General features: G+C 45.8%; 5 non-coding genes across 5 annotated transcripts; all 5 read right to left on the reverse strand.

The window, feature by feature from the left end:
- Positions 1-281: 281 nt before the first annotated feature.
- Positions 282-354, reverse strand: trnak-uuu (transfer RNA lysine (anticodon UUU)). The gene has a single exon. It is a non-coding gene; the product is annotated as a tRNA-Lys (tRNA).
- A 1,021-nt stretch (positions 355-1,375) lies between these two features.
- On the reverse strand, positions 1,376-1,448 carry trnak-uuu (transfer RNA lysine (anticodon UUU)). The gene has a single exon. It is a non-coding gene; the product is annotated as a tRNA-Lys (tRNA).
- Positions 1,449-2,471: 1,023 nt separating this feature from the next.
- On the reverse strand, positions 2,472-2,544 carry trnak-uuu (transfer RNA lysine (anticodon UUU)). The gene has a single exon. It is a non-coding gene; the product is annotated as a tRNA-Lys (tRNA).
- Positions 2,545-3,573: 1,029 nt separating this feature from the next.
- Positions 3,574-3,646, reverse strand: trnak-uuu (transfer RNA lysine (anticodon UUU)). The gene has a single exon. It is a non-coding gene; the product is annotated as a tRNA-Lys (tRNA).
- Positions 3,647-4,679: 1,033 nt separating this feature from the next.
- trnak-uuu (transfer RNA lysine (anticodon UUU)) lies at positions 4,680-4,752 on the reverse strand. The gene has a single exon. It is a non-coding gene; the product is annotated as a tRNA-Lys (tRNA).
- Positions 4,753-13,023: the final 8,271 nt, after the last annotated feature.

Raw genomic sequence — 13,023 nt, forward strand, 5'->3', positions numbered from 1 at the left:
ACCAATACAGTTTGAATGGTTGGAAGAAACCAAAGCTGCCAGAAAAGTACCAAAGCATCCATTCCATTTGTCAAGCATCTGATGATTGCAAAGAGGCTTTTTCACACCCAATTTGCATGTACATCACATGTAAAGCTGTACAGTTCTTCTTCGATGGGCTAATGGAATGTATTAATGTTCTACTACTGGTCAAGTGTTGGGTTTGAAGTCCCACAGCATTATTGCAAGCTGGACCCTATTGAGAAAGATACTTGTGGGAAGAAATGAAAGTGTCAAGCCAACACCTGAACAGGGACTTGAACCCTGGACCCTCAGATTAAAAGTCTGATGCTCTACCGTCTGAGCTACCCAGGCTCTGAGGGGATGCTGTTTTTCGCAAAAAAAAAAAAAAGAGAAAACATCTACAAAGATCAGATTGTGATCATTTGCGCAAGACATCTTGTCTTCCTGGGGAATACATCTGAAGAGTAGAGACAGGATTTCATATTGACTTGGAAGACCGCTATGTGTTGGTGATATTAGTTTCACACTTGAAAGAGTTGGAAAAACCCACCTTGACCAGTTGGAGTGCAATGCTTACTATACCTCTAAAGAACATCGAATAATCAGCAATTGTCTGTGAACCTCTGTCAGATATGAAGCCAGTGAATAGGCAAAATCATTTCTTCAATTAACTTGTGTCAGGCTGGTTCTGAGTTTTGCTAATCACAGCTGTGCCAAATTGTTGAGATAAGCGTTGATGTACAACTCTTGCACACAAGGGGAATAGTTGCCAAGTTTTCATGTACGCAGTCTTGCTCTTTGCTAGGACTCTCAATTGTGCCGCTTCACAGGAAACAGTAGGACGAATGTGTCCAATGCCAGATTTTACATGAATATAGCATATTACATTCCACAAGTGTGGTTCCTGTCAACAGAGAATGCTGAGCTCTCTTCCCAAAACCCAGGATTGAAGTGGGGCCTTTAGATCTTCAGTCTTACGCTCTCCCAAGTGAACTATTTCTGCCCTCAGTGTGGACAGTGAGTGCTGTTACACTACATGTCATCAGCCACCTAAGTACTATCCTCATAAAGGTGCAACTGTTCCAGCAAGTCACCAATACAGTTTGAATGGTTGGAAGAAACCAAAGCTGCCAGAAAAGTACCAAAGCATCCATTCCATTTGTCAAGCATCTGATGATTGCAAAGAGGCTTTCACACCCAATTTGCATGTACATCACATGTAAAAGCTGTACAGTTCTTCTTCGATGGGCTAATGGAATGTATTAATGTTCTACTACTGGTCAAGTGTTGGGTTTGAAGTCCCACAGCATTATTGCAAGCTGGACCCTATTGAGAAAGATACTTGTGGGAAGAAATGAAAGTGTCAAGCCAACGCCTGAACAGGGACTTGAACCCTGGACCCTCAGATTAAAAGTCTGATGCTCTACCGTCTGAGCTACCCAGGCTCTGAGGGGATGCTGTTTTTCGCAAAAAAAAAAAAAAGAGAAAACATCTACAAAGATCAGATTGTGATCATTTGCGCAAGACATCTTGTCTTCCTGGGGAATACATCTGAAGAGTAGAGACAGGATTTCATATTGACTTGGAAGACCGCTATGTGTTGGTGATATTAGTTTCACACTTGAAAGAGTTGGAAAAAACCTACCTTGACCAGTTGGAGTGCAATGCTTACTATACCTCTAAAGAACATCGAATAATCAGCAATTGTCTGTGAACCTCTGTCAGATATGAAGCCAGTGAATAGGCAAAATCATTTCTTCAATTAACTTGTGTCAGGCTGGTTCTGAGTTTTGCTAATCACAGCTGTGCCAAATTGTTGAGATAAGCGTTGATGTGCAACTCTTGCACACAAGGGGAATAGTTGCCAAGTTTCATGTACACAGTCTTGCTCTTTGCTAGGACTCTCAATTGTACCGCTTCATAGGAAGCAGTAGGACGAATGTGTCCAATGCCAGATTTTACATGAATATAGCATATTACATTCCACAAGTGTGGTTCTTGTCAACAAAGAATGCTGAGCTCTCTTCCCAAAACCCAGGATTGAAGTGGGGGCCTTTAGGTCTTCAGTCTTACGCTCTCCCAAGTGAACTATTTCTGCCCCCAGTGTGGACAGTGAGTGCTGTTACACTGCATTTCATCAGCCACCGAGCTGCTACCCTCATAAAGGTGCAACTGTTCCAGCAAGTCACCAATACAGTTTGAATGGTTGGAAGAAACCAAAGCTGCCAGAAAAGTGCCAAAGCATCCATTCCATTTGTCAAGCATCTGATGATTGCAAAGAGGCTTTTTCACACCCAATTTGCATGTACATCACATGTAAAGCTGTACAGTTCTTCTTCGATGGGCTAATGGAATGTATTAATGTTCTACTACTGGTCAAGTGTTGGGTTTGAAGTCCCACAGCATTATTGCAAGCTGGACCCTATTGAGAAAGATACTTGTGGGAAGAAATGAAAGTGTCAAGCCAACGCCTGAACAGGGACTTGAACCCTGGACCCTCAGATTAAAAGTCTGATGCTCTACCATCTGAGCTACCCAGGCTCTGAGGGGATGATGTTTTTCTCAAAAAAAAAAAAAAAAAAGAGAAAACATCTACAAAGATCAGATTGTGATCATTTGCGCAAGACATCTTGTCTTCCTGGGGAATACATCTGAAGAGTAGAGACAGGATTTCATATTGACTTGGAAGACCTCTATGTGTTGGTGATATTAGTTTCACACTTGAAAGAGTTGGAAAAACCCACCTTGACCAGCTGGAGAGTGCAATGCTTACTATACCTCTAAAGAACATCGAATAATCAGCAATTGTCTGTGAACCTCTGTCAGATATGAAGCCAGTGAATAGGCAAAATCATTTCTTCAATTAACTTGTGTCAGGCTGGTTCTGAGTTTTGCTAATCACAGCTGTGCCAAATTGTTGAGATAAGCGTTGATGTACAACTCTTGCACACAAGGGGAATAGTTGCCAAGTTTTCATGTACGCAGTCTTGCTCTTTGCTAGGACTCTCAATTGTGCCGCTTCACAGGAAGCAGTAGGATGAATGTGTCCAATGCCAGATTTTACATGAATATAGCATATTACATTCCACAAGTGTGGTTCCTGTCAACAGAGAATGCTGAGCTCTCTTCCCAAAACCCAGGATTGAAGTGGGGGCCTTTAGGTCTTCAGTCTTACGTTCTCCCAAGTGAACTATTTCTGCCCCCAGTGTGGACAGTGAGTGCTGTTACACTACATGTCATCAGCCACCTAAGTACTATCCTCATAAAGGTGCAACTGTTCCAGCAAGTCACCAATACAGTTTGAATGGTTGGAAGAAACCAAAGCTGCCAGAAAAGTGCCAAAGCATCCATTCCATTTGTCAAGCATTTGATGATTGCAAAGAGGCTTTTTCACACTCAATTTTCATGTACATCACATGTAAAGCTGTACATTTCTTCTTCGATGGGCTAATGGAATGTATTAATGTTCTACTACTGGTCAAGTGTTGGGTTTGAAGTCCCACAGCATTATTGCAAGCTGGACCCTATTGAGAAAGATACTTGTGGGAAGAAATGAAAGTGTCAAGCCAACGCCTGAACAGGGACTTGAACCCTGGACCCTCAAATTAAAAGTCTGATGCTCTACCATCTGAGCTACCCAGGCTCTGAGGGGATGATGTTTTTCTCAAAAAAAAAAAAAAAAAAAAAAAAGAGAAAACATCTACAAAGATCAGATTGTGATCATTTGCGCAAGACATCTTGTCTTCCTGGGGAATACATCTGAAGAGTAGAGACAGGATTTCATATTGACTTGGAAGACCTCTATGTGTTGGTGATATTAGTTTCACACTTGAAAGAGTTGGAAAAAACCTACCTTGACCAGTTGGAGTGCAATGCTTACTATACCTCTAAAGAACATCGAATAATCAGCAATTGTCTGTGAACCTCTGTCAGATATGAAGCCAGTGAATAGGCAAAATCATTTCTTCAATTAACTTGTGTCAGGGTGGTTCTGAGTTTTGCTAATCACAGCTGTGCCAAATTGTTGAGATAAGCGTTGATGTACAACTCTTGCACACAAGGGGAATAGTTGCCAAGTTTCATGTACACAGTCTTGCTCTTTGCTATGACTCTCAATTGTACCGCTTCATAGGAAGCAGTAGGACGAATGTGTCCAATGCCAGATTTTACATGAATATAGCATATTACATTCCACAAGTGTGGTTCCTGTCAACAAAGAATGCTGAGCTCTCTTCCCAAAACCCAGGATTGAAGTGGGGGCCTTTAGGTCTTCAGTCTTACGCTCTCCCAAGTGAACTATTTCTGCCCCCAGTGTGGACAGTGAGTGCTGTTACACTGCATTTCATCAGCCACCGAGCTGCTACCCTCATAAAGGTGCAACTGTTCCAGCAAGTCACCAATACAGTTTGAATGGTTGGAAGAAACCAAAGCTGCCAGAAAAGTGCCAAAGCACCCATTCCATTTGTCAAGCATCTGATGATTGCAAAGAGGCTTTTTCACACCCAATTTGCATGTACATCACATGTAAAGCTGTACAGTTCTTCTTCGATGGGCTAATGGAATGTATTAATGTTCTACTACTGGTCAAGTGTTGGGTTTGAAGTCCCACAGCATTATTGCAAGCTGGACCCTATTGAGAAAGATACTTGTGGGAAGAAATGAAAGTGTCAAGCCAACGCCTGAACAGGGACTTGAACCCTGGACCCTCAGATTAAAAGTCTGATGCTCTACCATCTGAGCTACCCAGGCTCTGAGGGGATGATGTTTTTCTCAAAAAAAAAAGAGAAAATATCTACAAAGATCAGATTGTGATCATTTGCGCAAGACATCTTGTCTTCCTGGGGAATACATCTGAAGAGTAGAGACAGGATTTCATATTGACTTGGAAGACCTCTATGTGTTGGTGATATTAGTTTCACACTTGAAAGAGTTGGAAAAACCCACCTTGACCAGTTGGAGTGCAATGCTTACTATACCTCTAAAGAACATCGAATAATTAATGAGGTTCATTATATTTAGATTTTAACCTTTGTGGGATTTTTTTGGGGATTTGCTAAACTATACATTTTTGGAAAGGTTATTGTATAAGGAGTCAGAAAATCAGTGTTTGCATTTGCTCAGATGTTTATATGGCGGCCATACTGAAGTTTAAAAAATGGCCACCGTAAAATTTACAATTGTAATATCTCAACTTTTAAATAAGCTGGAATGTTGATTTTAACTGCTAAACCCACATTTTCAGGTCAGGTCAGGGAATCCAATGGTGCTAGTTACACTTTACCATATTAACCCTTCGATGCATTAGTAGGTAAAAAATGACCCGGTGTGGTTGTTTTCTTGCAATATCTTTGTAATGAAAAGTTATCATGTCATATTCCAGCTGTTCTTCAAAAAATAAACATTTTTTATATCACTCATTAAAACATTTAATATTTATTGTGGGAATGATTACAAGGACATGCACGTTGCAAACCTACTAGAATGGGTTCTGAGAGTGATCCACACACAAAGTAGTTCCTGTTGAAAGATTTTATTTGCAGTGATATTTCGAGCCAATGGCTCTTCCTCAGACTTGCTATATCAGAAGTGTCATCCCTTAAGAACACTGTTTTACAGAGCATCTAACACATGTATAGTAAGTATGATCTTCATTTTACTTCAGAAAATGTTATATATTTCAACAACATATTTATACATTTATGACTACAGCTAACTAAGCTAGCTACTATTATTGTATAGTGTGTGTCATATATGACTTTTGCTCCTCAGACTTCTGATATACTGGGATAGTTGTTGTGGAACACACAACATACTATATCAGCTGTGTCATCCCTCAAGAACATTGTTTTACAGAGCATCTGGTACATGTATAGTAAGTAGCCTATTATCTTAATTTTTACCCCAAAATGTTATATTTCAACAACATATACATTTATGACTACAGCTAACAGGTCGCTAACATTACTGTATAGTATGTGTCAGTGTCATTAATGATAATTGTTTGAAAGAGTATTTTTTTCCCCTAAAAATTAGCCTACTTTATAGTTAGCTAACACTCGCTAACTAGCTAGCTAACTAGCTAGCTAACACTCACTAACTAGCTGACTAGCTAGCTAACACTCGCTAACTAGCTAGCTAACACTCGTTAACTAGCTAGCTAACTAGCTAGCTAACATCAGGCTGCTGTATGTAGCCTACATTCATAATTATTATGTTGAGAGCATGTGCTAATATGTATCATCAAATTACCCGTTGTAGTTAGATAACAACACTAGCTAGCTTGATAATATTTTATGTCTTTGCAGGTGCCAAGCATGAGTGACAAGTCACAAGGTAAAGAAGGGGTTATGTCAAGCTGAGGAGTCCATTAACTGGAAGCAGTGCATTTTCTGCCAGTCTGATGATAAAAAGAAAGGAGTCCTGGTCCAGCACCCTAGATTAGAGTCCTATGGGCTCATTCTTCAGGTAGTTCAAGAGAGGGCCAGTTTGAATGATGGGGACTATGTCCAAGTACAAAGGCGACTGCAGAACTGCACACCATCAACAATGTGCACAGAGAAGGCAGTCTGGCATCGCTCCTGTCACTCAAGTGCAACTAATAAGGTTGAAATACAACATACAAGAGACCACAATGCACATGCTTTAGCTACAGGACACTACACTGCCAAAAAGCGTGGACAGAAAAGAGGACGCACAGAAACGGCTGTGCCAGACCCCTCAACATCTAGTTCTTCATTGCCATTCACACGATCCCATACAAGTCCACTGGATAAGGAAGAGTGCTTCTTCTGCCAAAAGGACAATGGCCAACCACTGTCCCAGATCAGGACTGAGAATGCTGGTAAAGATCTCAAAGATGCTGTGGAAAGATCCCATAACACTGCACTGAAGACAAGGCTGAACACCTGCATCTCACCTGGTGATGCACATGCAATTGATGTGAAATACCACAAACCTTGCTGGAGAGAAAATGTGTTCCACGCTCTTTGAGAAACTACCACTAGCAAAACTGCCAAAGAACCCTTTCTACAAAGGTCGAGTCTGCTTGAGCTGGTCAACCTTATTGATGTGGAAACACGAAACCAAGCGTACCTTCATATGGATGACATGGAAACCACTTATCTCAATTTGCTTGGTTCAGAAGTCTTTGAAACTCATGTACCTGCATTCAGCAGAAAATGGCTGAAAGAAAGAATCCTCACTGATTTGTCACACTGTCTGTTCATCCAAATAGAATGAAGCCAGCAGTCCTCTACTCCCCAGATGCATGTGAAGAGGACATGGTTACTACCACAATGACAGCTGGCAAGGAGGAGGAGAACAGCATGAAGACAATCTACAAAGCAGCACAGATAATAAGGAAAAGCATTGCAACCTTTACCAAGACCAAGGAGAGAAATGTCATACAGGTACATTGGATAATGGTTGGGCCTGTTAAAAAGCTGGAAACTGAAAAGAGAACCAGAATTGTTGACCGAGCAACACTGACGGTGAGCCAGAATATCATGTATGGGTTCAAATTCTGTGCACAGGTAAAGTACATGCCGAGCAGTGAATCAGCATCATTCAGGTCACCCCAAGCACGAGAGAACCCACAGGTTCTGGGACTAGCACTGACTGTCCACCATGACACATGCAATAAGAAGCTGATGAATCTTCTCAATGCTCATGGCTACTCTGTTTCACATGGCCGTGCCCTTCTCATGGAAACTGCTTTGGCCAGTGCTGTTGTAGAAAACATCAAAGCGCACCAAGGCCTCTATGTACCACCATTCCTGAAGAAGGGGACCTTCGTGTTTTTTGCAGCAGATAACACAGACTTTGCAGAGGACACTCCTGATGGAAAAGGAACCACTCACGGAACAATCACTGCAGTGTACCAGAAGGTTGATCCTTCTAAAGAACCTGTTGCAGAACCTCTGATCATAGGTGATGCACAGAGTCTATCAGTCACTCCCTACCATGTAGAGATGCGTCACTGTGACAAGCCAAAACCACAGCTTACCAAGAGGTCACAACAGTTTGCCATCAACCAGGGGATCTCAGAATCCTATCAGCTGACACAGCTAGGATGGGTTTTTGCATCTGCTATATCAAGAATGAAAGCAGAAGAAACTTCCAGCAACATTCCAGGCTGGGCAGGATACAACTCACTGCTGTCTGAAAGCCTTTCCTTGACACAGGTTGGAGCTTTGCCACTACTCCCAGAGGTGGCACACGAGTGGTCAACTCTGCTTTTTTTTTTTTTTTTTTTTTTTTTAATACTTGTCTGCATTGGTCTTCATAGCTTAGCGCCACTAAAGGGTGTAAGCTTCTTGTGAAGATTGATGCACTGTTAATCTTGCAGTCAAGTATTTTATACCCATAATGCGTGGTTGTGACCATCACCCACCCTCCCTGGAGACTAGCCTAACAGCCTTTATTGGAAAAACTTCCTAATATGAGTCAGAGAGGGCCGTGATACACCAAAGTGTGTCAGGGGGAAAGTAAGGAAACAAGCAAGGGGGAGGGGGTAGGTGCTTAAGTCCTGAGTTATATAGTGACAGTGCATGCGGAGAAGAAGGAGGAAAAACAAACAAATGAACAAACAAACGAAAGAAAGAAAAAAAACAGGGGAGAAACAGGCAGTGTAGCTGATGTATTGTAGCCTTGAGGTGGTTGTGCTTCATGCAGATTATCAAAAATAAACATATACATGTCTACTATACTGTACTGAAAAACAAAAACAAAAGAGAAGTCTATACCGAACACCAAAAATGTGAGAGTCTTGGTGGAGGGGGAAAGCCTGATTGCAGAGAAGAGTTGCCAGCGCGGTGTGGTAGGTCTGAGACGCAAGTGGGCCCCTTTGGAGTGATCCCATCGGTTCTTTGCGATGCGTCACGGAGCTGAAGTATTGAACATGCATGCATGTATTTGAACCCTCCCAATGTGTTTATGAAAACCATCACCAGGGTCCAGGGCCAGCCCTGCGGGGGAAGGGGGGCGGTATGGCATCCCAAGAACGCAGGAGCGCCCAGACCCCAAGACCAGGGAGCCGCAGAGGCAGCAGGACACCACGCAGGCCCACGGACGCCGGGCGGCGAAGGCCGGCCCCCCCAGAGAGCCAGAGACACACCCCAGACAGGCGGGGCAGGAGGGCCCGCCACCCACCGCCGCCACGCGGACCGCCCCACCACCCCAACCACCACCCGCCCGACCACCCGCCCGCCCCGCCCCACCCCACCCACGGATGCACCCAAGGACCACCCCAACCCAAGGAGCCAGGCGCGGGGGCCCGGCACCGCCCCCGGGGAGAGAACCAGCACCGCACCGGACGGGCCCGCACCAGGCGCCGGCCACCAGCAGACGCCGGACCGGACAGTAATGAGAGCCCACCCAGGCCCGGGCGGACGAGGGAGGCAAGGAGGCGGTGGTACTGCAAGGCATATGTCCCCGGCGCATCGGGAACCAGGGGACCGCGAAGGGCCACCCGCCCGAACCCCCCAGGATGGGCCCCCACCAACACACGAGAGAGCGGACCGCCACGAGCAGTCAATCCCCCATCGGGACCCCCTAGCAGAGGGCCCATAAACCACAGCCGGTCAGGAGGCAGAACCCCGGCAGGATCCCACAGAGCCCCCAGGGCGCCACCCGGCCCACCTGCCACGGGGCCGCGGGACCCCCCGGACACCGGGAATCCAGCCAAACCACCATGATGTAAATGGGCTCCCTGGCTTCAACCCTCAGCCCAGGAGGGCCGGGCCCCACTAGCCATGCCATACGTATCTACAGTGTGTGTAAACCCACCACCCCCCCTCTTACTATGATTCTCCGATCCCTGACGGAGAAACATTAACCCTACACCGTGAATGTGAATGTGAGTGCCCATAAGTGTGATGTGGTGCATTAAAATTGAGGGACATAGGAGACAGGTGGGGGCAAGGCTGATGGCTACAGCCCACTGCTGTCCTGTAGCCCGTGCAGCCATAAGGCACCTGGAACCTGTTCCCATCTGTCCCCCAAAATGTAGGTGTATGTGGTGCTTTAAAATTGGAGAGCAGATAAGGATGGGCCGGGGGGCAGCATGGAGGGCTACCGGACACCACTGTCCCATAGCCTGCCCCATCATGTAGCCCCCCAATCCATCCGTGGTCCGCACCTCGAAGAGTGAGTGTATGTGGTGCATTAAAACTGTGCAATGTGTGGCGAGTGAACTAAATGTGGTTTAGGAGGCCAGGCCAGTGTAGGCCCGGCCCGAGGGCCGGAGGAATGGATGGGAGGGGCTAGCAGGTGGCACCAACCAGACCCCGGCGCCGCGAGGCCCCCAGCACCCATGGACAGCGGGCCAGGCGGGCCCCAGGGAAACCCAACGGGCCCCCACCTAACCCCGCCCCACTGGCAACTGCAGTGGCAGGCCCCCGCAGTGGTCCTGACCTGGGCCACACCGCCCGTAGCAAATCGGCCCCAAACAGAAGGGCAAGGCGCACCACCAGGGTGCACGGACGCCGGGCACCCCCCAGCCCCCCCGAACCCCGACGCGCAGGAGCACAGACCAACCCGCAACCCCGCCAGTACCCCCCCAGACCGCCACAGACCCAAGGCCGGACCCCCAGCCCATCCGACCCGCCCCCCACCGGCGGCCGCACACCAACGGGCAGGCCCACACTGCGCAGCACCAGAACACCCCCCGCGGGCAGCACCCACCCCCCACGCCAGGCCCCCCAACCCAGGGGAGGACCCCGGGCCCACCCGAGGCCGGGAGGGAGGAGCAGGGAGGGACGGGGTGAGTGGGGAGGGAGGAGGGAGAGGGAAGGGCGGGAGCGGAGCGAAGGGGGGGGGAGGAGGAGCCCACCCACCCCGCACCACCAGGGGCGGAAACAGCCCCCCACGGGGGCCGGCCACGCCGCCCCAGGCCCAGGGCGCACGCGGAGACCCCGCCCCAGGCACACAGGGCGAGCAGTCCAGGACGCATCCGCTCCCAGGAAACCGCCCGGCCCGCAATCCCCACAGAGCTAGGAGACGGCCCGGATTCAAAGGGAAGAAGGTGCATCTAACACATGCTTAAGACCTTGAGTTCTGATGAACCGCTGTGGTATATTGTGGTGAGAGAGATAGAGGGATTAGGGGTTACATCATTAACAAAAACACGTTACATATTACACAACAGTCTTTCTTGAGTTGTAATATTTATATGTACAGGTGGCATATGCTCACAGGCTGAGTGGCACTATACAGACACGTTTAGTGAGTGAATAAATGGTGACCATTTTTCTGTAAAGTATGTTAATTGGTTTCTGTGGCCAGCAGATATTTTCTCCAGCGAAATATGTTCTACAAGGAGATTCAGCCAATGTTTGATGTTGAGGGTCTGTTTATCTTTCCAGTTGACTAGGATTGTTTTCTTGGCGATGGCGAGAGCTACAAGAAGAGAGTTGCAGTGGCTGTTTGGGAGGTCAATTGTCATCAGGTCACCAATTAAGCACAGGTTGGGAGATAATGGGATCCTGCAGTCCAAAATGGAGGAGAGTTTTGAGTGACTGTAGACCAGAAGTGCTGGACGGGTGAACATAACCAGAGTGCATGAAAGTAGGTGTCTGCAGTGTTCTGAGTACACTGAGTGCATGTGTCAGATTGACTAAAGCCCATTCTATTCATCTTTTGTTGGGTGATGTGTGTTCTGTGGAGTACTTTAAATTGGATAAGTTGTATATTAGTGTGTCTTGTCATCTTAAATGTATTTTTGCATATCTGAGTCCAGAAGTCAGGGTCCGGTGATACACCCAGGTCTTTTTCCCATTTTAAAGTTGGTAAATGTATAGAACTGGTCTTTGACAGTAATTTATAAATCTTAGAAAGGTTCTTCTTATTGCTCGGAGAAAGCTGTGTAATATGTTTGGCAAATTCTGGTGGCTGCAAAGTGTCCTGAGGCGCTGGAATTCTCCTCTTGATTGTTTTTATCAATTGTAAATATTGTAGAAAATTGCCATTTCTTATTTCAAAAGTTTGAAATAAGTTTGTGTATGTCATAAGTATATTGTCTTGGAAAAGGTGATGGAGATGAGTTACTCCTTCATCTCCCATGTGCTAAAATGGAGAGGTCTTTTGTCAATTTCAAAATCCGGGTTGTGCCAAATTGGAGAGAGCAAGCAAGGTTCTATCGGAGAGTTTGTGATTTCTAGTGTTTTCCACCAGGCTGATAGGGTGGAAGCAATCATTGGGTTCTTAAAACAGTTATGACGTCTGAGTGTAGTGGTGATAAACGGGAGGTCAGAGAGTCTTATATTGTTGCAGTCCGCCTGTTCTAATTCGAGCCAGGAGTTGTAGTCTTCGTTAGGATATAACCATTTCAATAGATATTGTAGCTGGTTAGCTAAATAGTAATGTTTAAAGTTAGGAGCGTCTAATCCCCCTTCCAATTTGTTTTTCTGAAGGGTGCTTAGGCTAATTTTTGCTGTCTTGTTCTTTGAGTAGAATTTTGTAATTGCAGAATCTAATGACAGGAACCATTTTGATGTGGGTGTGAATGGAATCATGGAAAAAAGATAGTTAATTTGGGGTAGAATTTTCATTTTAACTGTGGCTATTCGTCCCAGGAGGGAGATGGGAAGATTATTTCAGCGCTTCAGGTCACCACAGATCTTATCTAGCAGCGGGCTGAAGTTCAGGTGGACCAGGTCTGATAGTTTGGGTGAAATATTTATGCCTAGATATCTTATGTTGCCCACAGGGAGAGAAAATTGTTGGTCTGCAGGATTCCAAGAGTTCTCCGTTATTGGCATTATTGTCGATTTGGACCAGTTGATGGAGTAGTCCGAAAGTTTCGTGAAATGTGTTATGAGATTAAATACTTCATGTAAAGACGATTTCGGTTCTTGTAGATAACGTAAAATGTCGTCGGCATATAGATTAATTTTATGTTCTGAATTGGTGGAATGGATACCTATGATCTTGCTGTTCTGACGGACTGCTATAGCCAATGGTTCGATGAATATTGCAAACAGTAGAGGCGAGTGGGCACCCTTGTCTGGTTCCTCTCTGCAA

The sequence above is a fragment of the Epinephelus fuscoguttatus genome, linkage group LG20 (genome assembly GCF_011397635.1).
Source record: "Epinephelus fuscoguttatus linkage group LG20, E.fuscoguttatus.final_Chr_v1".
Lineage (NCBI taxonomy): Eukaryota > Metazoa > Chordata > Actinopteri > Perciformes > Serranidae > Epinephelus > Epinephelus fuscoguttatus.